The 15,466-nt window shown below is 37.5% G+C and overlaps 1 long non-coding RNA gene across 1 annotated transcript in view; it reads left to right on the top strand.

Annotated features, from left to right (window-relative positions):
- The window catches only part of LOC135699498 (uncharacterized), a 292,773-nt gene extending 289,111 nt beyond the window's left edge, over positions 1-3,662 (top strand). The window contains exon 4 of the long non-coding RNA XR_010517526.1: positions 3,638-3,662. This is a non-coding gene — a long non-coding RNA (uncharacterized LOC135699498). The remainder of the gene's footprint in view (positions 1-3,637) is intronic.
- Positions 3,663-15,466: the final 11,804 nt, after the last annotated feature.

Below are 15,466 nucleotides of genomic sequence, written 5' to 3'. Positions count from 1 at the left end.
CCGAGTTCAGATTGACGGTGACGAAATCGAGGTGGTCGATAAGTTCGTGTATTTGGGCTGACTGGTGACCGTCGAAAATGATACCAGCAGAGAATTTTAAAAGATGCATTATGGCAGGGAATCGTGCCTACTGTGGACTCCGGAGGACGCTCCGGTCGAATAAAATTCGCCACGAAGTTGACTATCTAAAAGACGCTGATTAGACCGATGGTCGCCTACAGCCACGAGACCGTGACTATGCTCGAGGAGGACAAACGCACCCTTGGATAACGGAACGTGGAGGAAGCCAATGAACTAAGAATTGCACCAGCTGTTGGGAGAACCATCCATCGTTCACATTACAAAAATTGGGCGACTACGGTAGGCTGAGCATGTCGTAAGAATGTCGCACGACGACGCAGCGAAAATGGTTCTCAAAAGCGCCCCAACACGAACAAGAAGAAGAGGCGCGCAGCGGGCAAGGTGGATCGACCAAGTAGAAGGCGACCTGCGGACCCTTCGCAGACTACGAGGCCGGCAAAGTCTGGCCATGGATCGAGTAGAGTGGATACGACTTCTTCGGACAGCAGAGGACAACAAGGCCTTGGCCCGATTGCAAGCCATAAAATTGATCCAAGAACGAAAAACCGTGGAACTGTGATATTAGAATGAATTTGAAGTCTTAACATAAACATGGAACCGAATGACCATGGGACAGTCCTCCGGAAGATCCGTAAAAATTGTCCATCCATGATACTGTTTCTAGAGCTCCGTAGTTTTGTCGAAAACACTTCTAACTGTGATATATGAAAGGATTTAGGGTCGAGACATCAACATGAACCTGGATGGCCATTGAAACTTCCTCCAGAAGATCCTGATCATCCGTAAAAGTGGATCATCGATGAAACTGTGAAAATACCGTGGTTTTTTTTTCGAAAACTCTTGGAACTGCGATTTAAGATAGAATTTAGGGTCGTGACATAAACATGGATCCGGATAGCCATGAGACTGTCCTCCAAAAGATCCGGAACATCCGTAAATTTATCATACTGTGAAACTAATCCTAGAGCTCTGCAGTTCTTTTTTAAACACTGTGATATAAGAAACCTCTGGATCACTTTTACGGATGTTCCGTATCTTCCGGAGGACGGTCCTATGGCCATCCAGGTCCGTGTTTTTTTTTTATCTTTATTAAGGAGACTTTGAGCCCTGGGCTGGTTCGTCTCCGGTACGTGTTTATGTCATGACCCCGAATTCTTTCTTATATCACAGTTCCGCATGCTTTCGGAAAAACCGTAGAACTCTAGGATCAGTTTAAGGATTGACCATTTTTAAAGATGTTCTAGATCTTGCGGAGGATGATCCCATGGCCTTCTAGGTACATGTTTAAGTCACGACCGCAAATTAATTTATATACGACAGTTCCACGTGATTTCGAAAAAAACCGTGGAGCTCTAGGGTCAGTTTCATACAATGACCACTTTTACGGAATTTTCGGATCTTGCGAAGGACGGTCCGATGGCCATCTGGGTCCATGTTTATGTCACGATCCCAAATTCATTCTAATACCGTAGTTCCTAACGTTTTCAAGAAAACCACGGAGCTCTAGGATCAGTTTCGTGAATTTTCCACTTTCACGGATGTTCCGGATCTTTCGGAGGACGGTCCCATACCCATAAAGGTAAATGTTTATGTCACGACCCCAAATTCATTCTTTTATCTCAGTTCTTAGTGTTTTTTTCAAAAACTGCGGAGCTCTAGGATCATTTTCATTGATTGACCACTTTCACGGATGTTCCGGATCTTCCGGAGGATGGTCCTATGGACATCCTGGTTCATGTTTATGTCACATCCCCAAATTCTTTCTATCATCACAGTTCCTAATGTTTAGAAAAAAACGCGGACCTCTAAGATCAGGAGAGTGGATTCACCACTTTTACGGATGTTCCGGATCTTCCGGAGGACGGTCTCATGGTCATCAAGGTCCATGACCCAAATTCATTCTTATATCACAGATCCTAATGTAAAAAAAAACGCGTAGCTCTAGGATCAGTTTCATGGATTGTCCACTTTTACGGATGTTCCGGATCTTCCGGAGGACGGTCCCATGGCCATCCAAGTACATGTTTATGTCATGACCCCAAATATTTGTTTATATCACAGTTCCTAATGTTTTCAAAAAAACCGCAGAGTTCTAGGATCAGGATCATGGATTGACCATTTTTACGGATGTTCCGGATTTTTCGAGGGCCGTTCCGTTGTCTCCAGGATCCATATATAGGAACCATGACTGTTTTCTGGCTAATTGTGAACATTAGTGCCCATTAATGTAAATTACAGATCTTGCGCCACTTGCAAAACCCTACAAACACACCTTTCAAAAAAACGTGTAACAACTCTTTTCGCTTTTTTATAAAGTAGACGACTCTATTTTCAAGTTTTTTGCAATCAAAATCATCTAGAAACCCTAGGAGTTCTAAAGGTACAACAATTTTTGAAATTCATTAAGAATTGGCTAAGTTGTGCCATTGCAAACTTGCCGTTACACGTTTTTCGGAGGCTTCGTAGTCGGCGTTAAGTTTTTTACCCACCGTATTCGGAGTGTTAATCAATCTGAGTTTTTGATTTACAAAGTGAAATATATGATTATAACACGATTTGATATAATTTTGTAATAGCACAACAGAATTGTGTTGCAAAATTTGTTATGTTTTTGTTATGAAAGTAACATAGCGAAATATATTTTTGTTGTATCTAGAGGAAATTTTTGTTACATTTTTTGTTATTTTAACTACAACCGGAATCTTAAGTGTAACAAGCCGTGTTACAAATTATAGTAAAACAAAATAACACAAGCTGTAATAAACTTGTTATTCCCTTATGGTCGGGTAAGCATAACCGTAGCTCAACTATGAATCTTGGTTGATGTATAGAAGCGTTTTGAAGACATAGTTGGACTTGCATAACTAATGTTCTGCATGATTGATTTTTTCATGGCAAAAGTGAATAAATTATGGAGCAGTTTTTTGTGTGTGTCTCTGTTTCATAAATGGTTTATAATGAGGTCGGCCTCGGCGTATGGGTTAGCATCCATACCTCTCACGCTAAAGTTACGAGTTCAAATCTCATACAAGCCACGAATGACCAAAAATTTGAAGTTTTATTTTTTATAGCAATAAGACCATTTTATTATGTCATTAGAGTGGTTCATAAAATAGTTTTTTTGATTATTAAAAAAAAATATTACTTCTGAACTACTGCACCATTTTCAAAGATCAAATACCAAATGAAAGGTTGTTAATAATACTTATCAGAAGAAGAAAAAAATGATATTAAATAAATTGAGATTTTGAATTTAAAAACATTGAATAAATAAGTTTTTTTTTTAATGTCTTCACTATATTTTTTTTAAATTTTTCCTTGACAATAAAGGCTTTTTACACAACATTTAAAATATCATCAATGTGTTTCTTTTTTCTTTCCGTTTATGAGTAATATTTTTCGAAGTTATCAAGTTTTGGGTTGTCGCTCAGTACTCCTATGCGACTAGACTATCATGCGTCTCCATCGATTTATAGCAACTGTAACACATGAGCACTGCACTGAATTCTAACCTATAAAATATTATCAATAACAAAGCTACTTTCTTTTTTTGCAGATACCGGGATTACATTAATTGTGGTAAGTAAAACATATGTTGACCTTCGGATCATGATCTTGAACCATACAAATTAGATTAATTCTTCTTGCTGAAAAAACTGCAAGGTTTTAAAGCATTTCATATGATTATATACTAATGTTCCCTTTTCGGCATGTTCCGATTTTGTCAACACAAAAAAAGTTCAGAAAATTTGAAACATTTTAGCATTCAGGAAGACTTCAGCTTATTAAAAGGTCCAGAGCAGGGTTGCTAATGGTTAACGTCAGCGTTAACGTCTTCAATAGGAATTTTCATTGAACATGTTAACGGACGTTAAGGTGTTTAACAACCGTAGTCAAGAGCAGGGTCGCTTCCACTAACTTGCTATAAAAAAAATGTTTTTCTGAATTATAAAATCGTTAGATGTTATTATGATATTTTGTACATGTACGTTAACATAAGAGGTTGTGTTTGACACATGAAACCAGAAGCTTTGTCATCCCCAATCACGCCTGTTATGGATTTGAGCTAAACTCTTCCAGCGCGGGACGCATCAGCCCAAGCCAAACCATAGCTTATATTGAATCCCGAGCAAGGCCGGGCACACTCAGCTAGTAACTAAATAAAGCAGTAGGGCCCGGTGCACAGTGGGGCGACTCCATACAAAATCTGTGCAAGCAAATAATGCTCTAAATTAAAAAAAAATAATGGTTCTAGGGTAATTTTGGGGCGCTGAATTCATATATGCTTTCCATTATAACTTGTAATTTTGTATACGTTGTAACTGTGAATGATAGCCGGCGCCGGTGGTGTAGTGGTAAGCGTGACTGCTTTCTCACCCCAATGGGTCTGGGTTCAATCCCAGCCGAGGTCGGTGGGATTTTTCTGAGGCATAAATATCTCTGGTCACGTCTTCCTTCGGAAGGCAAGTAAAGCCGTTGGTCCCGGCCCATGTGTGTTGAATGGGTGCGATATCCTACGCAGGTGTGGAAGCTGCCTTCCTGCACATTCGATTGCCATTAATGGACGGCAATCGATGTCCGTCGGTGATTGGCACTAGATTGCGGAACAGAGACCGACGTTAAATAAAGGCAAGAAAAAAAATAACTGTTAATGATGGTTATGAAACAAGTCGTCATACAATGAAGATTTTTGTTTTTAAACAATGCTTAAAAACATATTATTTTATTTTTTGCTTAAAATATCCGTCACCATAAAGTAAAAAAACAACACAAATTATAAATCAAAACTTGTTGAATTTGTATTTTTCTCCTACTAAAACTTCTTCCTCATCATCACCATCATCATATTCTTCTTCTTCTTCTTCTTCTTCTTCTTCTTCTTCTTCTGCTTCTTCACCGTCATCATCATCCTCTGGAACCATATCGCTTGAGTCAGCCTTTGTCTTAATCAGAAATTTATCTTCCTCTGGTAGAATTTTAAAATTATGTTTTTCCTTCTCATAATAAAAGTTAACCATTAGATCGATATTGATAAGAAGGCGATTACTAATATCCCAATTTGTGTTTTCATGCTTGCCTTTCCTAGTGAAATGCTCTCTAGTGTTTTAATGACGTTGTTACATTTTTCTTGAGCCTCCTCCGTCATTCTTCCAATCGGCAATATCACCGCCTGAACAATGCTATGCCCGTGAATCGGAATTCTGTGCATCGACGACGGCATGTAAAATCACGCGTTCAACTCTACGTAGCACTTCGCAGTATCAACACAGTAAATTTTGAATTAAGCTGGATCTAGCTGGGAACAAGAAATTGCAATGAAAATGTTCCGAAGTCTTTTGATCAACTACAAATCTACTCCCGTGATTTTGGAGCTCATTTCAGGATTGGCAAAAAATCTACGAGCTGTATTGCCGTCATTGCTGTTCCCAAATCCTTCGGTTTGTCGACAATCAGACCGATTTTGTTCTAGAAGCCTGCCTGAATTCTTTTCTTGTTCGCCTCGAACTGCGTTTCAAAACCAGATTTTCTCCAGCGTTTGAAGCTCAGGTGATACGGAAAGTAAAATGCTCCTCCTTACCTTGTTGCAATCGGGGTACAATAATACTTTCTAGCAGCAGCATTAACCTTTCAATAGCCTGGAGATCAATCTTCACATTGCATTCTGTGACCAGAAATGCGTTTTGTGCGGGATAACATTCATTTTTCGCTCTGATATAATAAAATCATTGTATTTGGCATAAAAATTCCTTAGTTTAAACTTAATACCTGTCTTTTACTGGTTCCCTAATAATATTGTAACTATTTCTGGTCAGTTTTGCAATCACTAAAATGGACAACGCCGTCTCAGGTGTGATTTGAGTGTTTTGATTCTTGAGATCAATAGCCTGTTTAATTAAATTTGCTGCTCTGTAATTGTGGTCGACACGCAAAGCTTAATTGATTTGACGAATATTTTGATCTGATTTCCTCAGTACGGCGCCACTTCAATCGATCACTGCATTCTTCAAAAGCTTTTTCAGATTTTCCTAGCCGCCAAGGTGCATCAGATGGTGGTATTGCATATTCCTCTAACCAATCAAAATGTTCCTTGTCAAAGCGTCCGCTGGGATTGTAGAAATTTTCTGTTGAATGCATTCCATAAAATCTCAAACTCTTTATTCACATTCGAAGGACCCAACAAACAATTTTAGCTGCAGGTTAACTTATACAGGCAAAAATTAGCTGCATAAGGCAAATTTTGGCTGTATAAGCTAATCTGCAGCTAAAATTGTTTGTTGGGGAAAGCATTTTTCCGCTGCTGCTTTCATCTTTTCTAGCGATTCTTGATGTTTCATGTTTTGTAAAACTGTTTTCTTTTTAATCCGTTTCCTTTAGATTAAATGAAAACAAAACAATTGTTATATCGGTTTTGAAAAGATACTACGAAATGTTAGATCACTATTTCACGACATAAAACTCAGAGAAAATAACCACACAAAAAATCTTATTGTTACGGTACGGACGATCGCTCTCGTATAGACAGTGGTTATTCAGGGTTCATCGCAATTAATTTGTTCTCAAAACGGCAACTTACTTATATTTACATTATCCGTATCAATAGCAGGTTTGGTTTCCATAATTAATATGGATGATAACTGATATAACAATAACTTCAAACCGATAAAACGTATTTTTAAAATATATAGATAAACTGATGCTGATATCTTCTTACTGCTGCTGCTACTAGGTTTGGGAGGGAGATTAAGTGGTTCGCTAAAGAGTGTCGATCACTTTTCCTCATTCCTTTTACTAAAGACTCTCTGCCTTATCTCTGCTTGTTGAAAAAATAATAATGCAGATTGCAGATCAGTTTTGGTGCATATTGAATAATTTCTATTTTTCAAGATAAACAAAGTCAAATAGATCATATTCTAGCTCAGCAGTATGACAATTTTACGATTAAATTTACTTAAGGATATTTGACACAGGTCAAAACGGATCATAAACTGATCCAAGTTGGTATTCCATTTAAATATGTAGAAATTCAAGCATCAAAAGCAAAGGAATAATCTCGCATCTATATAGTAAAGGTTCCAAGTATTAAAAAGAAATATCAGGAAAAAATAAAATCAATTAAAGTTAAACAAACAAATATTCGGTAGATCAAAGATATTAAAACCTAGTTAAAAAGATGAAAATAGCCACTTCTAGCATATTAAGAGTAAGTCTAATCCCAAGTACACCAAAGCGGAGAAAAGCTTTTAATAATTTAAGAAATGCTTTGAGATTTTCCACAGGCAGAACTAAAAATACAAATTAGGTAATCGCAAACAAGAGTTAGCTCAAGCTATAAAAGACCATAAGAAAATAGAAATTATATGATTCTTTAAACAACTAAACGATTTTGACGCAGGAATGTGAATATAAAAAAAACATACAGTTATCTAAAAAACTTCTTAAAACAGAAGAACAACGAAGTGTCAAAAATTAGTACACGAGTATGGGATAATATTTTGAAGGATTGTCAAGGGCCAGAAAGAGTTTTTTGTAATAAACCCGGTTACGTTCCGTTACCAAACCCTCCTTTCTTAAATGAAATTAGATTTAAAATCAATACTTCTTGTAATGGAAAAACGCCCGGGCCATACCGAGTTTATTTAGAATATCTTAAAAATGCAGATCATTGCACGATAGAAGAGCTAGTAGAAATTATGAAGTTGGTATATAGATAAAACATAATGCCCAAAGACTGGAACAAATTGACGCAAATTCCCATTCCAAAAAAGGTAAGAAGCCGATCGTTTTCGTAGGATATCTCTTTGTAATTTGGTTTATAAAGTATATGCCTAATGGATAGGTAACCAGCGTCGAAAATTCACAGGAGATCCAGGGTTCCATCAAGCAGCATTTACAAGAAGTAGATCAACAGATGATCATATATTCATTGCTAGGCGAGTCATGGAATAATATTGGAATGCAGAAAAAGATCTTACTGTTTTAGCGCTGGATATCAGTAAGGCATTTGATACAGTAAATGCGCAGTGTTTAAGAGAAGTTTAACTAAATTTAAATGTTCCATCTAGATTATTTGACAGGGTGTTATTATATGTTAAGGATGAACTCACTAGAGTTTTAGGGCAAAACTAATTTTATAAAGGGTTGAAAAGTGGTAAGGGAATAAACAAGGATGTTCCCTCCACTTTTCAATTATTTAATACAAGATGTCCTTAAAAACATGGCAAGAGATATTCCTGAATTAGGTTTGATAGATTTAGATTGATTTAAACTGCAGATAATTTTAGCATTTGCCGATGACATACTAATAATAGCAAGAAGTATGAATGAGTTTGAGAATACTCTTTAAGTTCTAGAAGAGGAGCTATCCAAATTTAGTCTTAAAATCAATAGGGAGAAAGTCAAATTTTAGTTAGATACCCAAATGACACAGCAGTTAAGCCAAACGAATTAATGCTTAATAGAACTGCTTTTAAAACTAGTGAATATAGGCAAGTACGATAATATTACCACTTTTTTGCTTAATGAAATCTGTCTCATTGACAGCGCCGCTTTTATGAATGGAGTGGTTGATACTGTACCACGCCCAGATGCTCAGCCGTTACCGGTCATCGATCCAGAGCAAACAGCATCAGCATTCCTTCCAGCCAGTGGACCCAATGCCACTGCTTGCGCATCCTTCCTGACTTCTTACTCCGCTACTGATTTCGATGGCATTCCAGATCTTCGTCCAGGTAACGCTAGAAATAGTATATGTCCAAGTAGATCAAATTTCCAGAACGATTATCTGTGCCTACTCCCGTTACACTTGCTTGCAACGAACCGGTCTCAGATGCTAATAACAAACTAAGGGTGTACTACTCGAATGTTCGGGGCTTGAGCCTCGTTACTCGATGGCTTCAATCTGCATGGTCTGTATCAAGTTAACTATATTACTAATCAGAACATGCGAATCATGGATTTCGCTTTGGTGAATGAAGCAACGCTCTCTCGATGCCAGATTGAAGAAGCTATTGAACTTAGAGAGGCTCTAGTATAAGAGAGTAGCGGATTAAAAACAAACTGCCTTGGAAACCTATACCTAGGTGATTTCAAGCAACACTGCCAATGTACTAAAGATAGGCGCTGCTCGATTGGCTCTGGCTTTGACAGTTCGTTTGGCTCAAAACCTAAGAGAAGAGGTGACAATATGGGAGCGAAAATGAACCACTTTTCTGTCAAACGTGAACCAGCTCCTGATTGGCCGATTTCATGTGCGTAAGATAGAGACAGAGATAGATAAAGATAGAAATAGAGATTGAAATAAAAGAGGAAGAAGCCAATTGTCCTCTAAGCTCAAAACCAGCCAGTCCGCTCCTTTCTTATACTAGACTCTCTCTAGTAGAACCGCTCTCTATTCTTGATGCCAATCATACCACTTTTGAAGTAACTAGTAGTCTCTCACAGCCTACTGAATTTGAGAGTTTTCCTGACGAACCTGGACTTGACTTTCACCGCGCTGATTTGAAGGATTACTTGAAGCGCTTCTCCACACTGACTGTCGCATCCTTAAATCCGCTGAAGATATTGACATTGCTGTAGAATAGTTACTTGGTTGATTTTGTTCCACTGCGCAGGCTTCGAAATTACTTTGGGGAAATACACATTTACGTCGACTCAAATGTCTAAGATCCAAAGCATTTCTAAGCTACTTCCAATCTCGTTGTTCTTCTGCCAAGCAACATTTCGCACGTGCTAGTAACAATTATCGCACGTATAACCGTTATCTGTACAAACGCTACTGCAAACGAACTCAGGAAAATCTACGCAGACATCCACGACATTTTAGGAAATTTGTCAACTATAAATGGGTTACCCGTTGAGATGTTTATGGGCAATGAAGTCATCAATTTCTCTTTGGAAAAGTGCAATTTTAATGCCACTCACTTTAGAAGGGCATTAAATTATTTTACGTCATCTGCACGTCAAATCACAGAAGCTTGTAGAGATACAGCTAGTGGTGTCTGTTCACTTAGAAGCTTTACTATCACGTCGAATCAGGTGGACTCCGCAATAGACAAATTGAAATACTCTGTGTCCAATCCAGATGGCGTACTGTCATGCATCCTGAAAAAAAAAAAATGCGGCGAAGAGTTGATTTTTCCTCTTATGACACTTTACAACATATCATTACGGAAGCGTAGTTTTTCCACTAGCTGGAAAACGTCAGTCATGTTCCTCTTGTTTAAAAAAAGGGGATCGACAGAACATCGATAATTACATAGGAATAGCTTCGTTGTGTGCTTATTAAAAAGTATTCAAAATCACAATAAATTATGTACTTTTCGACTCCTGTAAGAATTACATTTCTACGGATCAGCACGGTTTATATCCCCAAAAGATCAACATCTACCAATCTCGTCCAACTTGCTTCGTTTTGCATATGCAACATTGATGCTGGAGCTCAGATCGACACCACTTACACTGATTTCAGATCAGAATTCGATAGAGTTGACCACGGAATATTACTGAAACGTCTAGGAAGAATTGGTGTCTCTGTGGATCTTGTTTCCTGGTTTGGATCATACCTTACGGATCAGAACCTCACCGTTCATATCGGATTTGAATCTTCGGAACAATTTTCAAACTTATCGTACTTCCATCTGGCTGCCGTGTGTTTTACGCTGAGGGCGTCAAAATATACTGGATCATTAAAGGTATCGAGCTCTACTATGCTCTACAACTGCTGCTGAATAGTTTTCCTCAACCCGATTACGTACGATTATTCAATTAATGGTCAGTCCCTTGAGCCTGTTCTTCGTGATCTTGGTGTCATCGTAGATTCAGCGCTGACCTTCCGATCGCACTACAACGATATTATCTGTACAGCCAACTGACAGCTCTCCGATCCTCTCTGTCTCCGATCTCTGTACTGCCCTCTGTTGCGATCGATTATGGAATCCAAATCTGCACATCAAAACATTAATTTTGATATCACATCAAAGTGAATGCACTTAAATCGTGTCAAACATATGGTGATTTTATGATTCGAGAGCGTTCACTCAGAGTCAGAGATCGACTAAAAACTCAGAGTGGTGCAAAAAACACTGGTGCTACTCTAAAATAAGGGAGCGCGTCCCTTATATTTGGAAGGAGAAAGATACTAAGGAGAGAGAAATTTTATATTTACGAGAGAGTAGTTGGACAGCTCAGGTGCTACTTGCGTATAGCACAATCGAGTAGTGCACGGTGTTATGACGGGAGTAGCACTTTTCAAAAGGTTGAGACGTGGCTTAGAGATTTACAAGAATGCACAGTGGTTCAAACCTACCGAAAACGTGCATTTTTTATTTTGGGTATGTAAACGTCATTTTGGAAGGGTAGTGTCTTCAAAGAAGTTGTTAGATACTTTGTAAGCTTTGTTTTGAAGTTAGTAAAATTATGATCTATCCACCTAGAAGGGCAATAGCAAATTCAAATTTTGTAAACATGCTCAAAAGTGGTTGGCATCTTGAGCAAAGTTGTAGATAATGCAAATACAGTCGAACCTCGATATAAAGCAACGTTACGTTATATCGAGTTACGTTATATCGAAGCAAAAAAATATTATTTTTTTAAAATCGAAAATTGTTTATTGTTACCCAAAGATGACCCAATTTTTTTTCTAGTCATCTAACAGGCTTACAAAACCTTTCTTATATAATTTTCCCCAATTTTATTAGATAAGTTCGCAAAGTTTACATGAAATATATGAAAATGAAAAAAAAAGTACTAGAGTCTATGCCTAGGGGCACGAACGGAAGGTTGATGTAGCACCGCGATTGGTCGGTACACTTGTTTTTGTGCTTAGTTCTTTTCGTTGTTTAAAATCTATATCCTTAAACTCTTTAAATATTTCAAATGGTGCCGTTTGTGTGAACATGGAATCGATACCAACAGTGAATGAACTGCGGCACCGGTGGTTTAGTGGTAAACGTGATTGCCTCTCATCCCAAAAGGCCTGGGCTTCAATCCCAGTCGGTTCCTGTGGGGTATTTCTGAGGCATAAAATCTCTGATCACGATTTACGGGAAGTAAAGCCGTTGGTCCCCGGTCCATGAGTTGATGGTCAATAGGGTAGGGTTCCGGTGTTGGAGCTGGCTCCCTGGCGTCGTTAGCACTGGTATTCAGCAACAAAATTTTAGACTATCCCATTTAGTTTAAGGGTAGTGTCAAAATTTTCCCCCGAAATTACATTTGAACACTACCCTGAAATGAAAGGGGATAACTTAAGGCTTCGTTGGATGTGTGGATCAGAGATACTGATTTTTTTATTATCCTGAAATATTTTATTTGATGATGAAAATGTGTGTCAACCTGTTTGCCAATCGATTTAAATACATGCGATGTTTGTGTGACTTACACACCTACACACTTGCTAACGACTACGCCGGACCTGTCCTCATACGAAGCAATTAATTTTACTGATGTTACAATGAACAGCTAATATATAAAAAATCACCATTTTACCACATTCCATATAGTTGCAGAGAAAAAGCAAGGCCTACTTCGTTCAAATTTACACAGAAATCAATTTTACGAATGTTCCAGATCTTATGACGGACCATCTGGTGACTACTCAGAGCCATTGAACAGCTAGTGTATCTATAATTACCATTTTACAACATTTCTCATTGTTGCAGAGCAAAATCAAGGCCTACTTTGATCGAATTTATGTAGCACTAAATTTTACGGATGTTTCGGATCTTCCGGCGGATCATCTGGTGACCACTTGGAGCCATTGAAACGCTTATATATATCTAAAATCATTAATTTACTACATTTCATATAGTTGCAGAAAATAATCAAGGCCTACTTTGATAAAAAATACATAATAATCCAGATTAAGGTTGATCCGGGTCAGATGCCTCCACAGATGCTTGTTGCTGTGGATTTTCAGCACCACCTTGTTCTAGACGACTGGTACCTTATCGGGGACCCCCCGATTGCCTCTCGGAAACCCGGAATAAAACCGGAACCACTTGGCCAATCTGTTCCAATTTTTAGTAGACCATAATTTTGAACATTTTTCTACTCACTGTGAAAATTTAAACCAATTTCATGGTTAAACAAAAAAGTTATACCTATGCAAACATTGCTATTCGTATACTTATTCGTAAAAATAAAAACTGCACAAGCGCGTTAGGCCCTCCCCAGAAGTAAAGCAGGTGGTGTTCGTTTGAAACGCTAATAACTTTTCGGGGGTAACTCGGATTCACATCCGGTCTTGAGCCAAGATGTTCCCAATACTCCAAAGGTGCTAAATTTTGTACACGAAGAAAATCTACCCACTACAGCGCCACCTAGAGCCGCGAATGTGAAAGTGGCTCGCTCCCCCATACATTTTGTCGATTTTCCCCATACAAACTTCAAGCCGTTTGAGCGAGGGGTTCCCGTGAACCAAATCACTTCAAATTTTGGCAGGGTGTTTCTGACCCCCAAAACTATCATTCCAGAGGGTAGCGTTTGAAATCCCAGATTTGACCTATTTTGAAACACTCTAATGAGCACGTATATACGGAGCAATAAATTTCAAATTATGATGCCTCACTTGTATACGTGATTAAATCTAATTCGATCTGGTGTATTATATGATATCATTCCTCCTCTAGCTGAAACTGCTCAGAGCAGTGCAGATTGCATTATACAATCTTGTTCTGCATGATATATGATTTATTATCTTATATTATTTCAGCTGTACATTAATGTGATTCGTAATGAACTATTTTAATTTGCAACAAACATGGTTCCCAGAGAAACAGTAATTAGTAAAGATTTGGGTTTGGTTGGTTGGTGTGCAGTGCTCGTAATATCTGGAAGGTAGGTGATATTTGAGCAGAACTACACCTACATAGTTGTGAGAAATTATGTATTCCAAACCCATCCAAAGAGATATGTGGTTCAATGAGCGCATACGACGATGAATTTCACTTGGAAACTACAATATTTACAATGAGCTTTGCTGAAATTTCTTGCTTTTCTTTGACACTCCATTTAACTTTTTTAGCCATCGATCTGGTTCGCCATGCATAGAGTAATTGCCGAAATACTCCTAGTTCTTTTTTTTTCTTTATTTAGGAGATTTTAAGCCGTAGGCTAGTTCATCTCCGTCACACTCCTAGTTCCAGTAAATGCATCGGCAATAATTATGTCTTCCACCATGTTAATCGGTAATTTTATTAACGGTGATACACCGCGCTGATGATCTAGATATTTACCGTCACGGAATAGCTCATGAGTTCTTAGCTCCTCATCTACTTTTGGAAATGCCATGACTCTCGTATCTGGAGAATATTTCCACTTGGTAGTGCATTTAATCCATATTTCCCGTTTAAGTTTTCAAAGCTTTTTATAAATGTTCGAATTTTCAATTCAAAGTACTCCAGAATCCAATAGTAGCAGTAGTTCTTGTATAATCGGTGACAATAATCCATCAGCATCCAAGAGTTTACTCGGTCCATAGTAAATTCCGATAGTCATTGGCTGAATGTGAGGAAGATCATAAATATTGCCAACAATTGGCTGTTACTTTTTGTTTGTTATGGTGCAATATTTTGACTGAAACTGATCTTATGTACACATATATAAGATCATCAACATTTTTCAAATGGAACGCGTTAAATAATTCCTTATTGATATCAAACGCACTCATATATAATATCGGAAAGAGGATTATAATTCAATTATAATTTTTCATCTTAAACAATTTCAACGCATTTTTTGCAACTTCAACTTAATTTGGATATTTTTACGATTTTAAACGAGCATCCTTATACGATTTGTGGTTTGCTGGGAATGTAACCATGTTATATTCGATACGTATCATTGGAGACGCAGGGTAATCTAGTCGCATTGGAGTAATGAGCGAAATTTATAAACATTATAATTTGAAAAACGAAGGAAAATATATCGCTGATTTTTTTAAATGTTGTGTAGAAAAGCCTAAATTTTCAAAGATAAATAAAAAGACGTATTAAGCCCATTGACTACAAACCATGAAAACCATAAAAAATCAAATACAATCATAGTTCTTCTATACAAAAATCCAATTTAAAAAAAAATCTGAAAATTATTTTTAAAAACCTTTTATTTGATTTTTGATAATTCAAATTGGCCCAATGGTTCAAAAGTTATTGTTTTTAAAAAAAATGTAGTTTTTTAGAAAAAAAAAAAAATAGATAAAATCTATTTTTTGGACCACCCTAACATGAAAATGGTCACCCTAATGAGAACATAAAAAATACGGGTCTAATATTTTCCGAACAAAACTACCAACTGTTACGAAATTCGGAGAACCACTATATCGTTTTGCTATGGAATGGCTGTATGTTTATAAAATCCTAACAAACTTTGAAGATGTTCATTAAACTTC

Source organism: Ochlerotatus camptorhynchus, unplaced genomic scaffold (genome assembly GCF_037179485.1).
Source record: "Ochlerotatus camptorhynchus isolate MF236.1 unplaced genomic scaffold, CSIRO-AGI_Acam_v1.1 ptg000111l, whole genome shotgun sequence".
In the NCBI taxonomy this organism is placed as follows: domain Eukaryota; kingdom Metazoa; phylum Arthropoda; class Insecta; order Diptera; family Culicidae; genus Ochlerotatus; species Ochlerotatus camptorhynchus.
The sequence above is the reverse complement of the archived record's forward strand: the minus strand, read 5'-3'. Positions and strand labels throughout refer to the sequence as shown.